The sequence below is a fragment of the Amia ocellicauda genome, chromosome 19 (assembly GCF_036373705.1).
Source record: "Amia ocellicauda isolate fAmiCal2 chromosome 19, fAmiCal2.hap1, whole genome shotgun sequence".
NCBI lineage: Eukaryota > Metazoa > Chordata > Actinopteri > Amiiformes > Amiidae > Amia > Amia ocellicauda.
In genome coordinates, this window is record NC_089868.1 from 1,957,412 (window position 1) to 1,983,557 (window position 26,146).

The following is a 26,146-nucleotide window of genomic DNA, read 5'->3' on the forward strand; positions in this document are numbered from 1 at the left end:
CAACAACCCACAATAGTAAGGCGTTTTGTATCTATTAAAACATTAAATACGGTACAATTCGTTAGTAAGGGTATTAATAAGGGTGTTTTGACTCTCTATCACAAGGTTTTGCCCCACTAACACAAGTCTTTGATTTAGTAACAAGGTATGTAGCAACTCATGCCGACCTTCAGGAAGTAGCTCCGGGGGATGGTGTCCTGGCTCAGCTGCAAAGGATGGTCGCTCCGGTAAATCTCGGTCGAAGGAGGCAGGGAGCGAGCGTATACTCACGGACGGAGACCAAGAAGGCCTTTGCGGTGACACCCTGGCCAATCGCGGTGTACTGTTCAGCGTTTCTGTAGCCAAGAAACGGGGCTGGGGGGACGATGTTGAAACCAGTCCGTCGTTGGGTGGTGTGTCAACCCTGACTGACGGCGACCCCTGAGGTTGTTGGTTGCCTGTATTTGTTCCGCCCGACAATGCGGCGGGCTGAATCTGGATTGTTGAATTACCCCCAGAAGGCTGTGGCCTGAGTAGATGTTGGGGGGTCTCCAAGACCACCGTGGGGGATCCTCTCGGTGATCTCTCCAGGGAAGATGTTTGATCCCACTTAGACGGGGTAATTGTCCTCAATAGCTCATCCACAGAATGACTATCCCAAGAGTCTTGGGAAGAATAAAAATATACATTACATTTACATCTTTAAACGGCGACAGAAATCAAACTTAAAACAACATGTCCAGGACCTTCAAAACCTTTAGCTTTTTTAGACCTTTGAAAATAGGCTTAGACATTCACTACAACGCCTTATTATTTACAGACAATATATTTATTAGGACTTGATAATAAATGTAAAACAGAGAAGCCTCTGTAAATAAACTGTTTCTTAAATGTAATATTGTTAATAAAACACTTTTTATACACACACACACCACATTTCATTTTTAAACGAACCTTCCAAGTGTAAACGCTTCCTGATCCCGGGACTTCCTGTTTCACAAACGTTTTCACGATCTGTTTAAATATTAAATACAATGAACACCTTCAAGCCTTTTCCTACAGCCACTTTAAAACAGAAGTATAATTGCGGGAGATAAGCCAAACAACTTACTAAAACCTTTCGGACAGCTTTACTTCCTAACCAGACGGTCGGGCAATCGGTCATTTCTAAACACATGCCCCAGAAACAAGCCTAGACCTGTCCGGACTTCTAAAGATCTTTCCCAGAACCCCCAAGACCTACAGGAAATGGACACCCCTCGCTTAAATATTAGCCCTCAACCTCAACCACCCCTCTTTATAAAAAGCTTTAACCTCTTACAAGCGGCAGATATATACTCACCGCTATCAGATACAGGGGCTGACGGCCTTTCAGATTCTTGAAAGGTTACGGTTCTCGAAGGTAAAACGAAACAATCCCTCGATGTGGAAGGCCTTTCGTTGTCTCGAACCACGTTTCTTAATACTGTTAGAAAGGATATTTTTTTAAATTAACAAAACGGGCCTCAAACATCTTACCGAAACGTTATACAAACAAACAGGGGTTTAGTTCTTACCCGGTCGGCAGACAGCCTGTCTAGGGACAACCACTTCTCTTGGTTGATCCTCGGAGACATTAATCACAGGCCTTTCGATAGTTTCTGTGTAATTAAAGAGACCGCCATTAATATATATTAAAACGTTTTCATAACTCTAATGAGCCGCTTCAAAACACAACCACACACCCATACATAAGAACCCTTGAGCGCAAACACAAAAATCTTACCGTCGTTGTTCCAGATGATCTCCTCAGCGTTGGGAATTAACTCCTGTTGACTGGCTGAAAAATAATTTTACAGAACTTAAAACAGATGTTATAACCTTATTTACAATACATGCCCACGCTCTGAGTCAATGAAAATAATCTGAAGACTTACCTAAAAACTCGTTTAAATCGAAGTCGTTGATGTTGTTTCCGGACATTGTTGATCTTTAGGCTTAAATCGAAAGGTCAGTATGAGTCTGTCGAGCTGAAGACCAGACCTTCATACTTATACTGATGGCCGGATGCCGGATCTGCTTGTAAGGCATTGTTCTGGGCTGGCCTTTGTGCCGTCCTGTTATCAATTAACATATCAAAACCAACCAATAAAATGACCCTGCATCAATTTCAAATAGAAACCAAGATGGCGACGATCTCTCTCCTCTCTACTCTAAACTTTTATTAGAACCTTTTGGTCTCTCAAAAAAACATTTTTAAGCATCAAGACCTATAGTCAATAAACACTAAGAATATTTCAGGCCTTTATACGCGCTAAAAAACAACCTGAGCCAAGAAAATAACTATAAAGATCTAAAATAAGTAGCGCTTTTACAGTGATTTTTTTTTTTTTTTTTTTTTTTTAATAGCGATGCTTTGTTTGGTATTAAACAAGTCACAAACTACTCAGAACAGCGTTTATCCCCACAAAAGAGATATTTGGGTTTATTTTACAAAGCTTATAAATTATATAGTTTAAAAGTATTCTGAATGTTTTGAGACCACACGCCATGCCTACGTTTGTCTGAGCCCACCCCCGTCCCCCGTGGTGTGAGTGATTTAGCCTTGAGTGTTGTGATCTATTTAGCATTGAGTGATCAGTTGTTTTTATTTTTTAAATGATTCCTTATCATCAGGGATTGAGCCTGCAAAAATACCTTAAAAACATATCCTTATCTTAAGTCTAACTCTTATGAGCTTTAAGACCCTAGAATGTATTTAAGTAAAACGAATGAACACATTATGTGTGAGATAAAATATAACCACAGCTTTTTTTTTTTTTTTTTTTTTTTTTTTTTTTTACAAATACAATTAACCTATACCCACAAACACCCACACACACACACACCCTCTTTTTTTTAATTTTATTTTTAATTAAATTTGAGGGGAGAGACAGAGCCATATACATTGGGGTTAACATAAGTACCCTATGCATAACAGGAATTGTTAGGACCTGTGACCATTACAGACAACAGAACTTGTTGATCTTATAAAATGATTGGGCGAGAGAGAGAGATATAGAGACAGACAGAGACAGAGCCAGTGTGAATATGATAAACGCACTATTCAAAATGGCATTGTTAAGACCTGGGACCATTACAGACAACAGAACTTGTTGATCTTATAAAATGCTTGGGCGAGAGAGACAGAGAGAGAGAGACAGACAGAGACAGAGACAGAGACAGTGTGAATATGATAAACGCACTATTCAAAATGGCATTGTTAAGACCTGGGCCCCTTACATGTATATTTAAAAAAGACCCCCAACCGCTACAGGAAGAGCCGACCCATTCACACTCTACAGTTGACCTACAAGAACAACAAGAACAACCGGTTATGGGGGGCCTTGTTGTTCAGGGTTTTAGGGGTGTACACTTTCTGACGGATATGACGTAGGAATAATTAAGGAAATAACTCTAAAATCACGCCCCCCGATTATGACGTAGGAATATTAATAAGCTTAGGGCATACGTCATAACAAAATAGGCCGCGCCCAAAAAAACCTACTATCTACTCACATCAGTCATTCCGCCCTGGGCCGGCCCTGACCAATTTGATGCCCTAGGCAAGATTTTAGCTGGTCCCCTTGCATCGCAGCCAATTCCACCACCGATCATTGTGTTCATACACTTACACAGAAACTGCATAGCTTCATGTCTTAGATTTTCTTTATGTTTGAAACAAGAAAAAAACACACAAAATAAAAACAGTATGCAAGAAACAAGTGACAAAACGAATTATGAATACAATATAAATAAGTATTGCACGAAAAAACTATATTACCGACACCATAGTGCAAGATGCATAATGTAGCAGTGTTCTACAGCCTTACCGCCTTGCCTTTCTTGCAGCAAACAAGTGACATAAAACGAATTATAAATAAGTGGATGTTTCCTGCAGCACACTTGAAAGAAAAGGTATATTTCTCAGAATTATGTTATAGGTAATGGAGGTTGATGAAAGAGTTAAATAGCTGATCGATCAAAAGGTGTGATCGTTGTGGGGCATCAGTAAGAATGCACAATTCTCATTCATTCCAAACAGTGTCCCTTTACTGCATCACTAGCATTTGGTATTTGTTTTGTGTGTTTTTGATTGCTTTTTGTTTTGTTTTATTAATTCACTTTAAACCTCTTATATTATCACATTATTCCCATTAAAATCACGTTTGTTTACTTTGAATGTCCCGCCCCACTTCACGGAAATGCACGAGTTTTATTTACGATTGATTGATTTAAATATACACATGGCTAATCACGCATTCATGAGAGTACCCGCTTATTCGCCAGGTTCTACGAAATTCAATAATTGACCATGAGGAGCACCTGTTAGGCTGGAGATAAAATGCTCCCGGGGTGGAGCTGGGGGGGACGGGATTGCAGAGCAACGGGAACGAAACGTGGAGCCAAAGGCGAACGAAGGACTTGATGGACAAGTAACGGAAAGGGCTAAGAGACCCAGAGGAGAGCTGAGGCGACCTCTGCAACGCTAGCGAGAGTATCCAGAGAAGGGATAGCGTACAGGCTTTTTGAACTACAGTGGTGTTTCAAAGGATAACAACGAGCAACCTGTTTTTTTTTTTTTTCAACTCGGCCATTGTTTTCTTGGACTGTACATGGACATTGTAATTTCTTTGTATTGCCAAACCCGGACCAGAGCAGAAGCTGAATTTTTGTCGGAGCCCCTCATTACTTTGTACTAGGACACGTGGACTATTGCCTGCCCCATTCCAGCTCCTGGTGCTGCCGGAGGAGACCAACAGAACCCTCCACGAATGCATTTTTTAGTTTGAACTTTTGTCTTTTTAACATAAAGAGGAAGTCTGATGGATTTTATATTAGAGATTTGTAATCCAGTTAATTGTATACCTGTCTTGTGTGGTCTGTGGTGTGCTCCTGGCTTGAGATTCCCCAATTTAAATAACCTAAATCGAAGGGAGAATTGAGAGGTAGTAAATGCAAAATGGGCATATTTGGGCAATCGACAACCTCCCAATGGGTCCTAGCGGCTGTAGACAACCGCTAGGTGGTGTAGTCGTGCTTCCATAAGTTTTACCCCCCAGTGGTACTGTATAACTTCCACTCTGTGACACATCCTAGATTTTAATAGCGACAAGATGTGAAGTCATAGTGAAGAGCTTGGGAAGGTGCGGTCACGCCTGCTTCATCAATGACGGGAGCTTTTTTGGAGACGGGAGGCAGTCACATTACCTTCCTGAGAGCAGTAACTGCCGAACCAACACACATTACTTGTGTGTGCCAAATACTTCTGTTTTATTAGTACTTAATTTTTCAGCACCAGTATTTAACTTTTCAGATTGTTGGAAAAAAACTGTACAGGTATTCCCTGCTAACACACAACATTGCCAATAACATTGTAGCAATATAATTTATATTGCTACAGCATTGAGGCAATGTGCTAGCAGGGTTGTTGTACTTTGGAATCGATTCATGCTTCACGATTGGTTAATTGCCTATTTTTTTTTTGCCTTCATAAACAATTCGTGGATCGACTTTGCTCCCTTTTTCTTGGGATTGTGCGTCTTGTAGGCAGTCCATAGGTTGTCCCTATATTAATTTATTCATGAAATTCCAACCGAAATAGCGACAGTTCTACAGCTATTTCAAACCGGAAGTTTGAATCGCTCCTGATTTCAGGAAAAAGTTCTTCATTTACACCGTCTCGTTCTGTCCATCCCTCCCCTCCTCAGCCTTGGATCTCTTCTGTTCTCCGCTCAACCTGATCCAGTCTGCGCACCACTGAGCACAAGTGGAAGAGATCCAAACTCCCAGCGACCCTCGCACTCTACCACTCTCTACTGCCCACATTCCCCTCCTCGCTCACCTCAGTCTTACTTCCAGTCATTCTTTGAATCCACTGTCCACAACCCCTGCAAGCTTTACTCCACCTTCTCTCTCATCTCCCCCCTCCTCCCTCATCTCATCTCACCTCATCATTTTGCCTCATTCTTCTACAAGATCACAGACATCCACAAGCTCTTCAACAGTCTCCTCTCCACTCCCACCCTGCCCAAGTCTCCCACCGATCAAGCTTCCATTTCTTCATTCTCTCCTCTCTCAGACTCTGAACTTTCCTCTCTCCTCCTAGGTCACAAACCCATAATATGTCCCCTGGACCCTCTCTCTACTCGCCTCCTGCAAGCGTCTGCTCCATTTCAACTCCCCTTCTTCTCCTCCCTCCTCAACTCCTCACTCCTCTCTGGCTGTTTCCCCTCTTGCATTTAAACAAGCTGCGGTCATCCCACTCCTCAAGAAACCTACCCTTGACCCCACCTCTCCTCAGAGGCACCTGTCTCTGCCCTGTCGCCCTACTCCCCTTCCTCTCAAAGACCCTCGAGCGTGCGGTCCACTGTCAGCTCTCTGCATTCCTTTCCCATCTCTCACTTCTTGATCCTCTGCAATCCGCCTTCCAAACACCGCTCACACCACTGAGACTGCTGTCCTGGCAGTCACTGACTCCCTCAACTGTGCTCGGGCAGCCTCCCTCTCCTCAATCCTCATCCTCCTTGGTCTCTCCGCAACATTTGACACCGTCGATCACTCCATCCTCCTCTCCTGCCTCGCTGACCTTGGAATCTCTGGGACTGCTCTCACTTGTTTCTCCTCCTACCTCAACGACCGGACCTATCAAGTGGCGAGCTTCCTCATCCATCCCTCAACCTCTCCTCACAGGCATAACCCCCGGGTTTAGCTATCCTCCCGATGGGTCACATTTCGGTAACTACCTTTTTTACTTTCATGGGGCCCTGAAATCCTCGCTGCGCCCCTGGTCATGAAAGCTGTAATGTCTGGTATCAAAATACATTACTGGCTTTCGGCTTACACACGTCATTTCAACCCACTTGCTCAAGCAGACCGAGTAAACGTTTACTCGAGGTATATGGTCACACAGAAGGAGCATCCCAAGAACACCAGTAAATGGCGTAGAAATTTTGAAAACATGCACAATTTTCCACGATCTAAGCCCACAGTTTACGTGCAAAATCTAATGTCTGAGATGATGGTATCCATGTAACATTCCCGAAATGGACGCATTTTAAAAGTGCAAGGTAACGGTCTGGTCCATTTATTGTGGGTTTCAAGGTAAAGTACATTGCTGATGGACGTTTCATGGTTAATGCGGATCAGTGGTTTCCTTTATCATTATGCTCTCTAAATTGTTGTGGGTCTGTTGTACACTGTTCAGTACTGTACATCGTGTTTTAATCCTAACTTGATAAAACACTTCGATTCATGGCTTTGTAGCCCCACCAGTGACGTAAAAAACCACTCGGTAAGATCATTAAAACAAAGTATTAAACAAGGCGCAATGCACAAGACAGTCCTTTGCCCTGTGCAGTGCTGCGGGTAAACAACTCGTCTCTAGTGCAATAAACTAAGACCATGTAAACCCGAGAGGGAGAGGGGCATTTAATCTGTGACTCGAGCATATTGTCTCCAGTGAGGTCAATACACGCGTCAGGGATATGTATGCTAAATGTAATGTAAATATGATGGATATAATGTATATTGTGGTGGAGTTTATAAAGATAATGTCAGGGGAACTTTAGTGATGTTCTGTGTTTTCTAAATTCCAAGCAGTGGGACTTTAAGTCATAACTTTGTGAGGAATTTACATGTCTTTATAAATTATATATCATTATAAAGTAATAATCCAGCTCACTTTGCTAGCTAGCCTACTGCCAGTTGCCATTTTTGGTGTGGATGTTATTTTACCTAAACAGTTTATTAGTTATTGCTCTGATTTCAATATGCATAGTGCACTATTTACATTTGTATTGATTATTACATCAATTTCTTCAACAAGTACAGTGTATGTTAAAGTGCAATACATGTTCTGTGATGTGCATTATTTAAATGTTTGTGTTTATTTTAGTTTTAACTAAACATTCTCTATACGCCATAAACATGGGCACCACTAAAATTTTTTTCATTGAGAGGGGGGATGGTTTTGGGGCTACTATCAAATCTCGCATATGGCCCCCAAATGGCTAGGGCCGGCTCTGGACATCACACATTACATAGGATGGGGCTGACGTTGGATGCGACTTTTCGTGACTTAAATCAAGTAACAAGTTACTAGTACACACATAGCCTCTAAGTGTACTGAGTAATGATACTCTCTCTTTCGTTCATTCGTTCCTTAGTATAATTACCTTTAGTAGTAGTAGTACTGGCCACTACTCGGAAGGTAGCGATGCGCACCAATAGATCACGAAAGCTTTCTCATAGTTTTGTGTTTTAGATAATGGTTCAATACGGACTCAATCCCCTTTCATGGACATGGCAGGGAACTTGCAGTTAGAACTAAGGAGTCTAATAAGACTTGGTGGTACGCAGAACTGAAGTGCCAAGTGACAGGCTATCACTTTCATTGCACACCGCATTGTCTTCTCACAGGGAGCGAATTGGGGAAATGTTGGATTTACGGCATCATGTAGAAAGACTGAATGGTTTAGTTACAGAAATAGATAAAAAAGATAGTGACCTTTCTTACTAGCTGAACTAACCTGCATACAATTAAGAAGATACAGACATTTTCATGCAATTATTTCAAGTTACAGTCTGCTGCTCAGACACAGTTTGGCGCACAGATGCAACTATCATCAACTCAATTATAAACATATATCTAGACAGACAGAGAGACAGACATGGACTACATATCGTGCACATTGTATGAAATCATGCTGGTATATGTAGGCTTGTAGATGATTGTTAAGAGGCCTATTTGGAAACATACGAAATGAGATATTACCATAATGAAGTCATGATACATGAAGGAAATGTTTTTCATGTTGGCAAAAGTACCCTGTCAAAATGAAAATGAATGAGAGAAGACTAAAACAAAGGGCTCGTCCGGGATTTGAACCCTTTGAATCATACCCCTAGACCAACGAGCCACATAGCACAGGTTTCTGTGAAAACTAGTTAACATCGGTGCCACGTAGAGAGTTGTGCGCTCCTCTATTTGAACACTTTCTCCTTCAAACATTGCATGAGTGTCTGACTGCCGCCATCTAGCGGTGCTGACTGACCGATGGCTCGGGTATCTTGGATGTTGTTAAATGACATAACTGTCCGCCCAAGACACTGATGACCAAGGGTCATAGTTTTCCCTTGTAATAATAACAACAATAGTAATTGGAGTGAATGGAAGTGGCATTTCTATTTCTCCTTACTTTAGCCGTCATCGTCGCCAACATTGTTGTTGGTGAGCATGGAGAGGAGTGTATTAGCTTTTAAAGTATATTCAAGCAATGAACACGTCAAATAAATGTAATACCGAATACTTTTGCACGCAAGTGCACATGTATGTTACAGCGCTTCTGGGAGCACGGCCCACGTGAAGCAAGAGGGCGCAGTAAAGGTCTGCGAGTCAAGTGTGATGTGGGTATCCTGCAGCAGGGAGAGGAACCTTTGTTTTTCTACAGACGAAGCTGGTGCTGTGGGATACTAGTGTAAGGCCATTTATTCGTCATCTGTTCATGCGCAACGGTTCACCAGAAGTGTGTTAGTGAAAACAGCGGTAAGTGCAGGCTTAGTAGGGTCGCAATAGCTTGAATGGTGTCGAACTCCCCCGAAGCATCACAAGTGTGATGGCGTAAGCCTAGAAAGAAAACGTTGCGTTGGCCGGGAATTGAACCCGGGTCAACTGCTTGGAAGGCAGCTATGCTCACCACTATACCACCAACGCCCAGAAAGTCTCTCATTCCATGACTTTTGATGCATTTCAGATCATTCATCTGACTAGATACATGCGAATAATCACAGCCTACAGTGTAAAGCTTCTGATTACAGACAGGGCGTGTTGAGTGTGCTAAGTAACTTGCTAAATTCACTAACAAAAAGTCGCTGCTCTTACTACAAAACAAGTGCAAGATATATCATTCTTAGCTAAACAAACCACGTAAACAATCAATGTAACTCTTAACTAAACTAGGAAACGCGAGAGAAAAAGGCGATACTTAGCTGCGGCGACTTGAGCGACTTCTCAGCTGGCTTGCCCGAGTGTCCAGATGCATATGTGGAAATACTTCTATACAAACCATGAACATAGATTCTCGATAGATGAATACTGTTTATTTAAAGGTCAGTTTTTATTTAGCGCAAAGTTTATTGAATTTACCCACCAAGGTGGAACACGGACAATGATGTATTTGATTGACAGTGTAACTTGGACTGTTGGAGTAACTTGGACACCCATTGGAATGGAAAAACAAACTCGAGAGAAAAGTGTGTGTGTGTGTGTGTGTGTGTGTGTCACCTGCTGGTAGTGATGCATTTACATAACCTACAGACTATTTGGGCTGATTGTTCCTGGTGTATTAATGAAACTTTTCAAAGCGGTGGCTTACGTAGATGACATCACAGTCATTGTTAAGAATGGCAAGGATGTACCTTACCTTAAATGACTGTCAGAAATGAATTGAGTTTCTTCAGTGGTTAATGGCTTTTACTGGGGGAACTAGGTAGAAAGCAAGCCACTGTCTCTAGCCACATTTTGGACAAATGGACAAAACTAGATGGATTTAAAAATAGACGGATAGACAGTCGGATGGCGTCTGTCTACAATATTTTAAATGATAATAGTATATGTAGTATATGCATGTGTATTATAAACTAATCTTTACAGAATAGGGGTAATACCATAATAAAATGCTGATGAGAGGAGAAGAGATCTTATTCACTGGCCAAATACATGATTTCGACAATTGTCGTACATCTTGACGGCACTTAGCTTTACTTTTCACAATGTATGACTGCACTTACTGTACTTAACTGTATACATTGGAAGTTGTAAAATGTATTATCTTGAATTGCTTTGTTTAATGTAAATTTGAATTTGTAATGTTTGATGCCTTGTACTTAACTGTATTCTTGCACTTATGTTGCAAGTCGCCCTGCATAAGGGCGTCTGCCAAGAAATAAAAATAATAATAATGTTTAATAATAGTATATGTAGTATATGCATGTGTATTATAAACTAATCTTTACAGAAAAGGGGTAATACCATAATAAAATGCTGATGAGAAATTAAGAAAACCGTAAAAGAAAGGCATTTTAAACCAGGACCTCTCGCACTCTAAGAGAGAATCATATCTCGAACAAACTTACATTAGTGACATCTTTACACTAGTGCCACGTAGAAAGCGGTGCGCTCCAACAGCCGGAAACTTTCTCAGTCTCAAGTTCAAGCACCTTGTGTGTGACTGCCATCTAATGTTGCTGACTAATAGCACTATTGGACTAGAGGAGCTGGGGCTGGCAGAAATTCAGCCAGGCTTTTCTACAGGCGCAAACTCAGGTGATGCTGTGTAGGCTACTCCGTGTACGTCAATGAAAGTCTAGTGACTTCAATATACACACCCCGATGCACCCAAAGAGTGATTGTCAAAGTATGAGTGACTCGCTCCACTAGCAGCACCGACCTGCATCTCTCTGTGACACCCGGCTCCTCCGTCTGGATAAGCTGCTGGTAATGCCGAGCACGGCAGCAGATCTTGTACAGTGGAACCCTAATAATATTCCTAATAATATGGCAACATCCTGGGGGGTCGGTGTGCCGCGCCACAGTGCAGCGACCTTGGCGCATCACTAAAAGGCACCTTAGCGAGGCCTCGGAATCGCTCAAACATGAACCGAGAAATGAACATTGAATCCCATCTACTATTATTACCTAGTAGTGTTGATGTTATCTAAAGTATTTCTATACGTTTTTATTAGTGTATGAATTGTGTCGACCAGGGATCAGAAAGTGAGACAGTATAGGGTAGGCGGTAATCGAAAGCACAAGAAATACATAAAAGGGAGCTATACAGCAGGTGAATAAAACACGGATTGTGACAGTCGACTGTTAATAGCCTATAACAAGGCAGATTAAAATATAACAAACGATACGGATTCTTAAAATCAAATATAATTTCAACGTGCAGGAGACCAGACTGACTTTTATGCATCCCCTCGGGTGTAGATGCATGTTACTTAGACTAACAACGTTTGCATTCTAGGATATTAATAACACTCTCCAGAGCAGGAATTATTGAGTGATATTACAGGGAATGTTGAGTAAAAGACTGACCCCGACGTGATTTGAACACACAACCTTCTGATCTGGAGTCAGACGCGCTACCGTTGCGCCACGAGGTCCTTAAACTTCAGTTAACACAGGACGTCAAGGAAAAATATTGGGAACTATGGTGATGTTTTGCTAGTGACCATTAGGTTAATGAATGGGCAACTGAAGCATTGACGTGATGAAGAAGTTAAACAGAATGCTAAAGAGATAGTGACAGTGAGCATGACACAGAACACATGGCATGACGTGAATACCAAGTTAAACTTAAAGCAGAAATTACAGAAAGAAAGAAAACAAAGAAAACCGGACACTGCACATATGTTTGGTCTTTCCTATATCTTTAATATGATATCTCAGTAGTTTAAATTTGATACAGAAATTATTCTGGAATCCCATGAAATGGAAAATACAGTGAATATAAAACTATATTTGCTGTATTTATAACAAATATATTCCGCTTATACACTCACCTAAAGGATTATTAGGAACACCATACTAATACTGTGTTTTACCCCCTTTCACCTTCAGAACTGCCTTAATTCTACGTGGCATTGATTCAACAAGGTGCTGAAAGCATTCTTTAGAAATGTTGGCCCATATTGATAGGATAGCATCTTGCAGTTGATCGAGATTTGCGGGATGCACATCCAGGGCACGAAGCTCCCGTTCCACCACATCCCAAAGATGCTCTATTGGGTTGAGATCTGGTGACTGTGGGGGCCAGTTTAGTACAGTGAACTCATTGTCATGTTCAAGAAACAAAATTTGAAATGATTCGACCTTTGTGACATGGTGCATTATCCTGCTGGAAGTAGCCATCAGAGGATGGGTACATGGTGGTCATAAAGGGATGGACATGCTCAGAAACAATGCTCAGGTAGGCCGTGGCATTTAAACGATGCCCAATTGGCACTAAGGGGCCTAAAGTGTGCCAAGAAGACATCCCCCACACCATTACACCACCACCACCAGCCTGCACAGTGGTAACAAGGCATGATGGATCCATGTTCTCATTCTGTTTACGCCAAATTCTGACTCTACCATCTGAATGTCTCAACAGAAATCGAGACTCATCAGACCAGGCAACATTTTTCCAGTCTTCAACTGTCCAATTTTGGTGAGCTTGTGCAAATTGTAGCCTCTTTTTCCTATGTGTAGTGGACATGAGTGGTACCCGGTGGGGTCTTCTGCTGTTGTAGCCCATCCGCCTCAAGGTTGTACGTGTTGTGGCTTCACAAATGCCTTGCTGCATACCTCGATTGTAACGAGTGTTTATTTCAGTCAAAGTTGCTCTTCTATCAGCTTGAATCAGTCGGCCCATTCTCCTCTGACCTCTAGCATCAACAAGGCATTTTCGCCCACAGGACTGCCGCATACTGGATGTTTTTCCCTTTTCACACCATTTTTTGTAAACCCTAGAAATGGTTGTGCGTGAAAATCCCAGTAACTGAGCAGATTGTGAAATACTCAGACGGGCCCGTCTGGCACCAACAACCATGCCACGCTCAAAATTGCTTAAATCACCTTTCTTTCCCATTCAGACATCCAGTTTGGAGTTCAGGAGATTGTCTTGACCAGGACCACACCCCTAAATGCATTGAAGCAACTGCCATGTGATTGGTTGGTTAGATAATTGCATTAATGAGAAATTGAACAGGTGTATCTAATAATCCTTTAGGTGAGTGTATTTGCCTTTACTAATATTGTATTTTATTTTACAATAGGTTTAATATAATAAGGTCCAAATAATAAATGTACATATTTGCACATGCTTGCTTTTGGTGAACAGGTAGAATTGGCCATTGTCTGAAAAAACATGCACTCACCTAGTTATTCACAGTTTAAACAGCGCCAGTGAATATTGGGTTTTAATGTTACAAGAGTGACGATGAAGTTATTGCGTTTAGTTGCTTTAAATAACTACAGTGGTTTGTGGATAACAGGAATATGTGCACATACAGAAAAGTTAAAAGTAACGCTGGGTAAGTACATAATCAAATCAAGTTTCACGAAAGATGATATGCTTCAGATACAACTTAATAGTAAAAATGCATTATGGTAAAGAGTTAATAGCTTTGTTGATAACCTCAACGTATGCTAATCAGTCTCTGTTTCGTGTTTATTATCATAATAATTGTAATTATTATTATTAGTAGTAGTATTCTACAATAAAACTTGCACAAGTTCGAATTGTGCCGATATGTTTTCTGCACAAGGAAAAGTATATATATTATTAAGTTACACAAGCATTGTAAAGAAACCAACAACATATAGGCACCTGGGTGTGTTCTTCCTACTTGGATAAGTAGGTTAGCCGGCTAAGTTTCAGGATAACTTGGCATTAACTCGGGATTTTCCATTCTCCGTAGCGAGTTTAAAGTTCAGCCAGCTATGTTTCCAGAGCAGCATTTCCAGCATCTCAAACCTGCTCCCTGTCAGGTTAACTTGAAGTTAGATGGCTAACAATCTGACTGTATTTCATCTGCCCAGTTAAATGACAGCTGACTGTGTCCCCCAACAATGACGGCGCCGTTCCTAACAGATCCAGTAGTGATCCAGACCCAGTAGCTTTTCTGCGAGGAATAATTCATAGAGATTATAGATTTAAATTATACAGATTAATTATTTGAGCGTTACAGGTTCGGTCGGAAAGGAATGATTTACGTAGCCGATTAATTAGGACCGCACATCAGTCATTCCGCCCTGGGCCGGCCCTGACCAATTTGATGCCCTAGGCAAGATTTTAGCTGGTGCCCCTGGCATCGCAGCCAATTCCACCACCGATCATTGTGTTCATACACTCACACAGAAACTGCATAGCTTCATGTCTTAGATTTTCTTTATTTTTGAAACAATAAAAAACCACACAAAATAAAAACAGTATGCAAGAAACAAGTGACAAATCGAATTATGAATACAATATAAATTAGTATTGCACGAAAAAACTATATTACAGACACCATAGTGCAAGATGCATAATGTAGCAGTGTTCTACAGCCTTACCGCCTTGCCTTTCTTGCAGCAAACAAGTGACATAAAACGAATTATAAATAAGTGGATGTTTCCTGCAGCACACTTGAAAGAAAAAGTACATTTCTCAAAATTATGTTATAGGTAATGGAGGTTGATGAAAGAGTTAAATAGCTGATCGATCAAAAGGTGTGATCGTTGTGGGGCATCGGTAAGAATGCACAATTCTCATTCATTCCAAACAGTGTCCCTTTATTGCATCACTAGCAATGGGCGTTAGCCTATTTTGGTATTTGTTTTGTGTGTTTTTTATTGCTTCTTGTTTTGTTTTATTTATTCACTTTCCACTGTCAGCTCTCTGCATTCCTTTCCCATCTCTCACTTCTTGATCCTCTGCAATCCGCCTTCCAAACACCGCTCACACCACTGAGACTGCTCTCCTGGCAGTCACTGACTCCCTCAACTGTGCTCGGGCAGCCTCCCTCTCCTCAATCCTCATCCTCCTTGGTCTCTCCGCAACATTTGACACCGTCGATCACTCCATCCTACTCTCCTGCCTCGCTGACCTTGGAATCTCTGGGACTGCTCTCACTTGTTTCTCCTCCTACCTCAACGACCTATCATGTGGCGAGCTTCCTCATCCACCCCTCAACCTCTCCTCACAGGAATAACCCCCGGGTTTAGCTATCCTCCCGATGGGTCACACTTCGGTAGCTACCTTTTTTACTTTCATGGGGCCCTGAAATCCTCGCTGCGCCCCTGGTCATGAAAGCTGTAATGTCTGGTATCAAAATACATTACTGGCTTTCGGCTTACACACGTCATTTCAACCCACTTGCTCAAGCAGACCGAGTAAACGTTTACTCGAGGTATACGGTCACACAGAAGGAGCATCCCAAAAACACCAGTAAATGGCGTAGAAATTTTGAAAACATGCACAATTTTCCACGATCTAAGCCCACAGTTTACGTGCAAAATCTAACGTCTGAGATGATGGTATCCATGTAACATTCCCGAAATGGACGCATTTTAAAAGTGCAAGGTAACGGTCTGGTCCATTTATTGTGGGTTTCAAGGTAAAGTACATTGCTGATGGACGTTTCATGGTTAATGCGGATCAGTGGTTTCCTTTATCATTATGCTCTCTAAATTGTTGTGGGTCTGTTGTACACTGTTCAGTACTGTACATCGTGTTTTAATCCTAACTTGATAAAACACTTCGATTCATGGCTTTGTAGCCCCACCAGTGACGTAAAAAACCACTCGGTAAGATCATTAAAACAAAGTATTAAACAAGGCGCAATGCACAAGACAGTCCTTTGCCCTGTGCAGTGCTGCGGGTAAACAACTCGTCTCTAGTGCAATAAACTAAGACCATGTAAACCCGAGAGGGAGAGGGGCATTTAATCTGTGACTCGAGCATATTGTCTCCAGTGAGGTCAATACACGCGTCAGGGATATGTATGCTAAATGTAATGTAAATATGATGGATATAATGTATATTGTGGTGGAGTTTATAAAGATAATGTCAGGGGAACTTTAGTGATGTTCTGTGTTTTCTAAATTCCAAGCAGTGGGACTTTAAGTCATAACTTTGTGAGGAATTTACATGTCTTTATAAATTATATATCATTATAAAGTAATAATCCAGCTCACTTTGCTAGCTAGCCTACTGCCAGTTGCCATCCAAATGATGATAATGATCAGCTAGTAGTTAAGTACTGCAGTAGTTTGCCAGTTGTCAGCTAATGATTTTTGATAGAATTGTATTATTTAAATTCAGTTTTTTGTGCACTATAGTATTTTCAGTATTGAGTATTTTTGGTGTGGATGTTATTTTACCTAAACAGTTTATTAGTTATTGCTCTGATTTCAATATGCATAGTGCACTATTTACATTTGTATTGATTATTACATCAATTTCTTCAACAAGTACAGTGTATGTTAAAGTGCAATACATGTTCTGTGATGTGCATTATTTAAATGTTTGTGTTTATTTTAGTTTTAACTAAACATTCTCTATACGCCATAAACATGGGCACCACTAAAATGTTTTTCATCGAGAGGGGGGATGGTTCTGGGGCTACTATCAAATCTCGCATATGGCCCCCAAATGGCTAGGGCCGGCTCTGGACATCACACATTACATAGGATGGGACTGACGTTGGATGCGACTTTTCGTGACTTAAATCAAGTAACAAGTTACTAGTACACACATAGCCTCTAAGTGTACTGAGTAATGATACTCTCTCTTTCGTTCATTCGTTCCTTAGTATAATTACCTTTAGTAGTAGTAGTACTGGCCACTACTCGGAAGGTAGCGATGCGCACCAGCTTTCTCATAGTTTTGTGTTTTAGATAATGGTTCAATACGGACTCAATCCCCTTTCATGGACATGGCAGGGAACTTGCAGTTAGAACTAAGGAGTCTAATAAGACTTGGTGGTACGCAGAACTGAAGTGCCAAGTGACAGGCTATCACTTTCATTGCACACCGCATTGTCTTCTCGCAGGGAGCGAATTGGGGAAATGTTGGATTTACGGCATCATGTAGAAAGACTGAATGGTTTAGTTACAGAAAAAGATAAAAAAAAGATAGTGACCTTTCTTACTAGCTGAACTAACCTGCATAAAATTAAGAAGATACAGACATTTTCATGCAATTATTTCAAGTTACAGTCTGCTGCTCAGACACAGTTTGGCGCACAGATGCAACTATCATCAACTCAATTATAAACATATATCTAGAGAGACAGAGAGACAGACATGGACTACATATCGTGCACATTGTATGAAATCATGCTGGTATATGTAGGCTTGTAGATGATTGTTAAGAGGCCTATTTGGAAACATACGAAATGAGATATTACCATAATGAAGTCATGATACATGAAGGAAATGTTTTTCATGTTGGCAAAAGTACCCTGTCAAAATGAAAATGAATGAGAGAAGACTAAAACAAAGGGCTCGTCCGGGATTTGAACCCTTTGAATCATACCCCTAGACCAACGAGCCACATAGCACAGGTTTCTGTGAAAACTAGTTAACATCGGTGCCACGTAGAGAGTTGTGCGCTCCTCTATTTGAACACTTTCTCCTTCAAACATTGCATGAGTGTCTGACTGCCGCCATCTAGCGGTGCTGACTGACCGATGGCTCGGGTATCTTGGATGTTGTTAAATGACATAACTGTCCGCCAAAGACACTGATGAACAAGGGTCATAGTTTTCCCTTGTAATAATAACAACAATAGTAATTGGAGTGAATGGAAGTGGCATTTCTATTTCACTTTACTTTAGCCGTCATCGTCGCCAACATTGTTGTTGGTGAGCATGGAGAGGAGTGTATTAGCTTTTAAAGTATATTCAAGCAATGAACACGTCAAATAAATGTAATACCGAATACTTTTGCACGCAAGTGCACATGTATGTTACAGCGCTACTGGGAGCACGGCCCACGTCAAGCTAGAGGGCGCAGTAAAGGTCTGCGAGTCAAGTGTGATGTGGGTATCCTGCAGCAGGCAGAGGAACCTTTGTTTTTCTACAGACGAAGCTGGTGCTGTGGGATACTAGTGTAAGGCCATTTATTCGTCATCTGTTCATGCGCAACGGTTCACCAGAAGTGTGTTAGTGAAAACAGCGGTAAGTGCAGGCTTAGTAGGGTCGCAATAGCTTGAATGGTGTCGAACTCCCCCGAAGCATCACAAGTGTGATGGCGGAAGCCTAGAAAGAAAACGTTGCGTTGGCCGGGAATCGAACCCGGGTCAACTGCTTGGAAGGCAGCTATGCTCACCACTATACCACCAACGCCCAGAAAGTCTCTCATTCCATGACTTTTGATGCATTTCAGATCATTCATCTGACTAGATACATGCGAATAATCACAGCCTACAGTGTAAAGCTTCTGATTACAGACAGGGCGTGTTGAGTGTGCTAAGTAACTTGCTAAATTCACTAACAAACAGTCGCTGCTCTTACTACAAAACAGGTGCAAGATATATCATTCTTAGCTAAACAAACCACGTAAACAATCAATGTAACTCTTAACTAAACTAGGAAACGCGAGAGAAAAAGGCGATACTTAGCTGCGGCGACTTGAGCGACTTCTCAGCTGGCTTGCCCGAGTGTCCAGATGCATATGTGGAAATACTTCTATACAATCCATGAACATAGATTCTCGATAGATGAATACTGTTTATTTAAAGGTCAGTTTTTATTTAGCGCATAGTTTATTGAATTTACCCACCAAGGTGGAACACGGACAATGATGTATTTGATTGACAGTGTAACTTGGACTGTTGGAGTAACTTGGACACCCATTGGAATGGAAAAACAAACTCGAGAGAAAAGTGTGTGTGTGTGTGTGTGTGTGTGTGTCACCTGCTGGTAGTGATGCATTTACATAACCTACAGACTATTTGGGCTGATTGTTCCTGGTGTATTAATGAAACTTTTCAAAGCGGTGGCTTACGTAGATGACATCACAGTCATTGTTAAGAATGGCAAGGATGTACCTTACCTTAAATGACTGTCAGAAATGAATTGAGTTTCTTCAGTGGTTAATGGCTTTTACTGGGGGAACTAGGTAGAAAGCAAGCCACTGTCTCTAGCCACATTTTGGACAAATGGACAAAACTAGATGGATTTAAAAATAGACGGATAGACAGTCGGATGGCGTCTGTCTACAATATTTTAAATGATAATAGTATATGTAGTATATGCATGTGTATTATCAACTAATCTTTACAGAAAAGGGGTAATACCATAATAAAATGCTGATGAGAGGAGAAGAGATCTTATTCACTGGACAAATACATGATTTCGACAATTGTCGTACATCTTGACGGCACTTAGCTTTACTTTTCACAATGTATGACTGCACTTACTGTACTTAACTGTATACATTGGAAGTTGTAAAATGTATTATCTTGAATTGCTTTGTTTAATGTAAATTTGAATTTGTAATGTTTGATGCCTTGTACTTAACTGTATTCTTGCACTTATGTTGCAAGTCGCCCTGCATAAGGGCGTCTGCCAAGAAATAAAAATAATAATAATGTGTTTTATACAATGAGAAATTAAGAAAACCGTAAAAGAAAGGCATTTTAAACCAGGACCTCTCGCACTCTAAGAGAGAATCATATCTCGAACAAACTTACATTAGTGACATCTTTACACTAGTGCCACGTAGAAAGCGGTGCGCTCCAACAGCTGGAAACTTTCTCAGTCTCAAGTTCAAGCACCTTGTGTGTGACTGCCATCTAATGTTGCTGACTAATAGCACTATTGGACTAGAGGAGCTGGGGCTGGCAGAAATTCAGCCAGGCTTTTCTACAGGCGCAAACTCAGCTGATGCTGTGTAGGCTACTCCGTGTACGTCAATGAAAGTCTAGTGACTTCAATATACACACCCCGATGCACCCAAAGAGTGATTGTCAAAGTATGAGTGACTCGCTCCACTAGCAGCACCGACCTGCATCTCTCTGTGACACCCGGCGCCTCCGTCTGGATAAGCTGCTGGTAATGCCGAGCACGGCAGCAGATCTTGTACAGTGGAACCCTAATAATATTCCTAATAATATGGCAACATCCTGGGGGGTCGGTGTGCCGCGCCACAGTGCAGCGACCTTAGCGCATCACTAAAAGGCACCTTAGCGAGGCCTCGGAATCGCTCAAACATGAACCGAGAAATGAACATTGAATCCCATCTACTATTATTACCTAGTAGTGTTGATGTTATCTAAAGTATTTCTATACGTTTTTATTAGTGTATGAATTGTGTCGACCAGGGATCAGAAAGTGAGACAGTATTGGGTAGGCGGTAATCGAAAGCACAAGAAATACATAAAAGGGAGCTATACAGCAGGTGAATAAAACACGGATTGTGACAGTCTACTGTTAATAGCCTATAACAAGGCAGATTAAAATATAACAAACGATACGGATTCTTAAAATCAAATATAATTTCAACGTGCAGGAGACCAGACTGACTTTTATGCATCCTCTCGGGTGTAGATGCATGTTACTTAGACTAACAACGTTTGCATTCTAGGATATTAATAACACTCTCCACAGCAGGAATTATTGAGTGATATTACAGGGAATGTAGAGTAAAAGACTGACCCCGACGTGATTTGAACACACAACCTTCTGATCTGGAGTCAGACGCGCTACCGTTGCGCCACGAGGTCCTTAAACTTCAGTTAACACAGGACGTCAAGGAAAAATATTGGGAACTATGGTGATGTTTTGCTAGTGACCATTTAGGTTAATGAATGGGCAACTGAAGCATTGACGTGATGAAGAAGTTAAACAGAATGCTAAAGAGATAGTGACAGTGAGCATGACACAGAACACATGGCATGACGTGAATACTAAGTTAAACTTAAAGCAGAAATTACAGAAAGAAAGAAAAAAAAACGGATACTGCACATGTGTTTGGTCTTTCCTATATCTTTAATATGATATCTCAGTAGTTTAAATTTGATACAGAAATTATTCTGGAATCCCATGAAATGGAAAATACAGTGAATATAAAACTATATTTGCTGTATTTATAACAAATATATTCCGCTTATACACTCACCTAAAGGATTATTAGGAACACCATACTAATACTGTGTTTTACCCCCTTTCGCCTTCAGAACTGCCTTAATTCTACGTGGCATTGATTCAACAAGGTGCTGAAAGCATTCTTTAGAAATGTTGGCCCATATTGATAGGATAGCATCTTGCAGTTGATCGAGATTTGTGGGATGCACATCCAGGGCACGAAGCTCCCGTTCCACCACATCCCAAAGATGCTCAATTGGGTCGAGATCTGGTGACTGTGGGGGCCAGTTTAGTACAGTGAACTCATTGTCATGTTCAAGAAACCAATTTGAAATGATTCGACCTTTGTGACATGGTGCATTATCCTGCTGGAAGTAGCCATCAGAGGATGGGTACATGGTGGTCATAAAGGGATGGACATGCTCAGAAACAATGCTCAGGTAGGCCGTGGCATTTAAACGATGCCCAATTGGCACTAAGGGGCCTAAAGTGTGCCAAGAAAACATCCCCCACACCATTACACCACCACCACCAGCCTGCACAGTGGTAACAAGGCATGATGGATCCATGTTCTCATTCTGTTTACGCCAAATTCTGACTCTACCATCTGAATGTCTCAACAGAAATCGAGACTCATCAGACCAGGCAACATTTTTCCAGTCTTCAACTGTCCAATTTTGGTGAGCTTGTGCAAATTGTAGCCTCTTTTTCCTATCTGTAGTGGAGATGAGTGGTACCCGGTGGGGTCTTCTGCTGTTGTAGCCCATCCGCCTCAAGGTTGTACGTGTTGTGGCTTCACAAATGCCTTGCTGCATACCTCGGTTGTAACGAGTGGTTATTTCAGTCAAAGTTGCTCTTCTATCAGCTTGAATCAGTCGGCCCATTCTCCTCTGACCTCTAGCATCAACAAGGCATTTTCGCCCACAGGACTGCCGCATACTGGATGTTTTTCCCTTTTCACACCATTTTTTGTAAACCCTAGAAATGGTTGTGCGTGAAAATCCCAGTAACTGAGCAGATTGTGAAATACTCAGACCGGCCCGTCTGGCACCAACAACCATGCCACGCTCAAAATTGCTTAAATCACCTTTCTTTCCCATTCAGACATCCAGTTTGGAGTTCAGGAGATTGTCTTGACCAGGACCACACCCCTAAATGCATTGAAGCAACTGCCATGTGATTGGTTGGTTAGATAATTGCATTAATGAGAAATTGAACAGGTGTATCTAATAATCCTTTAGGTGAGTGTATTTGCTTTTGGTGAACAGGTAGAATTGGCCATTATCTGAAAAAAACATGCACTCACCTAGTTATTCACAGTTTAAACAGCGCCAGTGAATATTGGGTTTTAATGTTACAGGAGTGACGATGAAGTTATTGCGTTTAGTTGCTTTAAATAACTACAGTGGTTTGTGGATAACAGGAATATGTGCACATACAGAAAAGTGAAAAGTAACGCTGGGTAAGTACACAATCAAATCAAGTTTCACGAAAGATGATATGCTTCAGATACAACTTAATAGTAAAAATGCATTATGGTAAAGAGTTAATAGCTTTGTTGATAACCTCAACGTATGCTAATCAGTCTCTGTTTCGTGTTTATTATCATAATAATTGTAATTATTATTAGTAGTAGTAGTATTCTACAATAAAACTTGCATAAGTTCGAATTGTGCCGATATGTTTTCTGCACAAGGAAAAGTATATATATTATTAAGTTACACAAGCATTGTAAAGAAACCAACAACATATAGGCACCTGGGTGTGTTCTTCCTACTTGGATAAGTAGGTTAGCCGGCTAAGTTTCAGGATAACTTGGCATTAACTCGGGATTTTCCATTCTCCGTAGCGAGTTTAAAGTTCAGCCAGCTATGTTTCCAGAGCAGCATGTCCAGCATCTCAAACCTGCTCCCTGTCAGGTTAACTTGAAGTTAGATGGCTAACAATCTGACTGTATTTCATCTGCCCAGTTAAATGACAGCTGACTGTGTCCCCCAACAATGACGGCGGCGTTCCTAACAGATCCAGTAGTGATCCAGACCCAGTAGCTTTTCTGCGAGGAATAATTCATAGAGATTATAGATTTAAATTATACAGATTAATTATTTGAGCGTTACAGGTTCGGTCGGAAAGGAATGATTTACGTAGCCGATTAATTAGGACCGCACATCAGTCATTCCGCCCTGGGCCGGCCCTGACCAATTTGATGCCCTAGGCAAGATTTTAGCTGGTGCCCCTGGCATCGCAGCCAATTCCACCACCGATCATTGTGTTCATACACTCACACAGAAACTGCATAGCTTCATGTCTTAGATTTTCTTTATTTTTGAAACAATAAAAAACCACACAAAATAAAAACAGTATGCAAGAAACAAGTGACAAAACGAATTATGAATACAATATAAATTAGTATTGCACGAAAAAACTATATTACCGACACCATAGTGCAAGATGCATAATGTAGCAGTGTTCTACAGCCTTACCGCCTTGCCTTTCTTGCAGCAAACAAGTGACATAAAACGAATTATAAATAAGTGGATGTTTCCTGCAGCACACTTGAAAGAAAAAGTACATTTCTCAAAATTATGTTATAGGTAATGGAGGTTGATGAAAGAGTTAAATAGCTGATCGATCAAAAGGTGTGATCGTTGTGGGGCATCGGTAAGAATGCACAATTCTCATTCATTCCAAACAGTGTCCCTTTATTGCATCACTAGCAATGGGCGTTAGCCTATTTTGGTATTTGTTTTGTGTGTTTTTTATTGCTTCTTGTTTTGTTTTATTTATTCACTTTCCACTGTCAGCTCTCTGCATTCCTTTCCCATCTCTCACTTCTTGATCCTCTGCAATCCGCCTTCCAAACACCGCTCACACCACTGAGACTGCTCTCCTGGCAGTCACTGACTCCCTCAACTGTGCTCGGGCAGCCTCCCTCTCCTCAATCCTCATCCTCCTTGGTCTCTCCGCAACATTTGACACCGTCGATCACTCCATCCTCCTCTCCTGCCTCGCTGACCTTGGAATCTCTGGGACTGCTCTCACTTGTTTCTCCTCCTACCTCAACGACCGGACCTATCAAGTGGCGAGGTTCCTCATCCACCCCTCAACCTCTCCTCACAGGCATAACCCCCGGGTTTAGCTATCCTCCCGATGGTTCACACTTCGGTAGCTACCTTTTTTACTTTCATGGGGCCCTGAAATCCTCGCTGCGCCCCTGGTCATGAAAGCTGTAATGTCTGGTATCAAAATACATTACTGGCTTTCGGCTTACACACGTCATTTCAACCCACTTGCTCAAGCAGACCGAGTAAACGTTTACTCGAGGTATACGGTCACACAGAAGGAGCATCCCAAAAACACCAGTAAATGGCGTAGAAATTTTGAAAACATGCACAATTTTCCACGATCTAAGCCCACAGTTTACGTGCAAAATCTAACGTCTGAGATGATGGTATCCATGTAACATTCCCGAAATGGACGCATTTTAAAAGTGCAAGGTAACGGTCTGGTCCATTTATTGTGGGTTTCAAGGTAAAGTACATTGCTGATGGACGTTTCATGGTTAATGCGGATCAGTGGTTTCCTTTATCATTATGCTCTCTAAATTGTTGTGGGTCTGTTGTACACTGTTCAGTACTGTACATCGTGTTTTAATCCTAACTTGATAAAACACTTCGATTCATGGCTTTGTAGCCCCACCAGTGACGTAAAAAACCACTCGGTAAGATCATTAAAACAAAGTATTAAACAAGGCGCAATGCACAAGACAGTCCTTTGCCCTGTGCAGTGCTGCGGGTAAACAACTCGTCTCTAGTGCAATAAACTAAGACCATGTAAACCCGAGAGGGAGAGGGGCATTTAATCTGTGACTCGAGCATATTGTCTCCAGTGAGGTCAATACACGCGTCAGGGATATGTATGCTAAATGTAATGTAAATATGATGGATATAATGTATATTGTGGTGGAGTTTATAAAGATAATGTCAGGGGAACTTTAGTGATGTTCTGTGTTTTCTAAATTCCAAGCAGTGGGACTTTAAGTCATAACTTTGTGAGGAATTTACATGTCTTTATAAATTATATATCATTATAAAGTAATAATCCAGCTCACTTTGCTAGCTAGCCTACTGCCAGTTGCCATCCAAATGATGATAATGATCAGCTAGTAGTTAAGTACTGCAGTAGTTTGCCAGTTGTCAGCTAATGATTTTTCATAGTATTGTATTATTTAAATTCAGTTTTTTGTGCACTATAGTATTTTCAGTATTGAGTATTTTTGGTGTGGATGTTATTTTACCTAAACAGTTTATTAGTTATTGCTCTGATTTCAATATGCATAGTGCACTATTTACATTTGTATTGATTATTACATCAATTTCTTCAACAAGTACAGTGTATGTTAAAGTGCAATACATGTTCTGTGATGTGCATTATTTAAATGTTTGTGTTTATTTTAGTTTTAACTAAACATTCTCTATACGCCATAAACATGGGCACCACTAAAATGTTTTTCATCGAGAGGGGGGATGGT

At 41.2% G+C, this 26,146-nt stretch overlaps 4 non-coding genes across 4 annotated transcripts; all 4 read right to left on the reverse strand.

The window, feature by feature from the left end:
- Positions 1-9,640: 9,640 nt before the first annotated feature.
- Positions 9,641-9,712, reverse strand: trnag-ucc (transfer RNA glycine (anticodon UCC)). The gene has a single exon. It is a non-coding gene; the product is annotated as a tRNA-Gly (tRNA).
- A 2,381-nt stretch (positions 9,713-12,093) lies between these two features.
- On the reverse strand, positions 12,094-12,165 carry trnaw-cca (transfer RNA tryptophan (anticodon CCA)). The gene has a single exon. It is a non-coding gene; the product is annotated as a tRNA-Trp (tRNA).
- A 6,636-nt stretch (positions 12,166-18,801) lies between these two features.
- trnag-ucc (transfer RNA glycine (anticodon UCC)) lies at positions 18,802-18,873 on the reverse strand. The gene has a single exon. It is a non-coding gene; the product is annotated as a tRNA-Gly (tRNA).
- Positions 18,874-21,182: 2,309 nt separating this feature from the next.
- Positions 21,183-21,254, reverse strand: trnaw-cca (transfer RNA tryptophan (anticodon CCA)). Its single transcript has one exon. It is a non-coding gene; the product is annotated as a tRNA-Trp (tRNA).
- Positions 21,255-26,146: the final 4,892 nt, after the last annotated feature.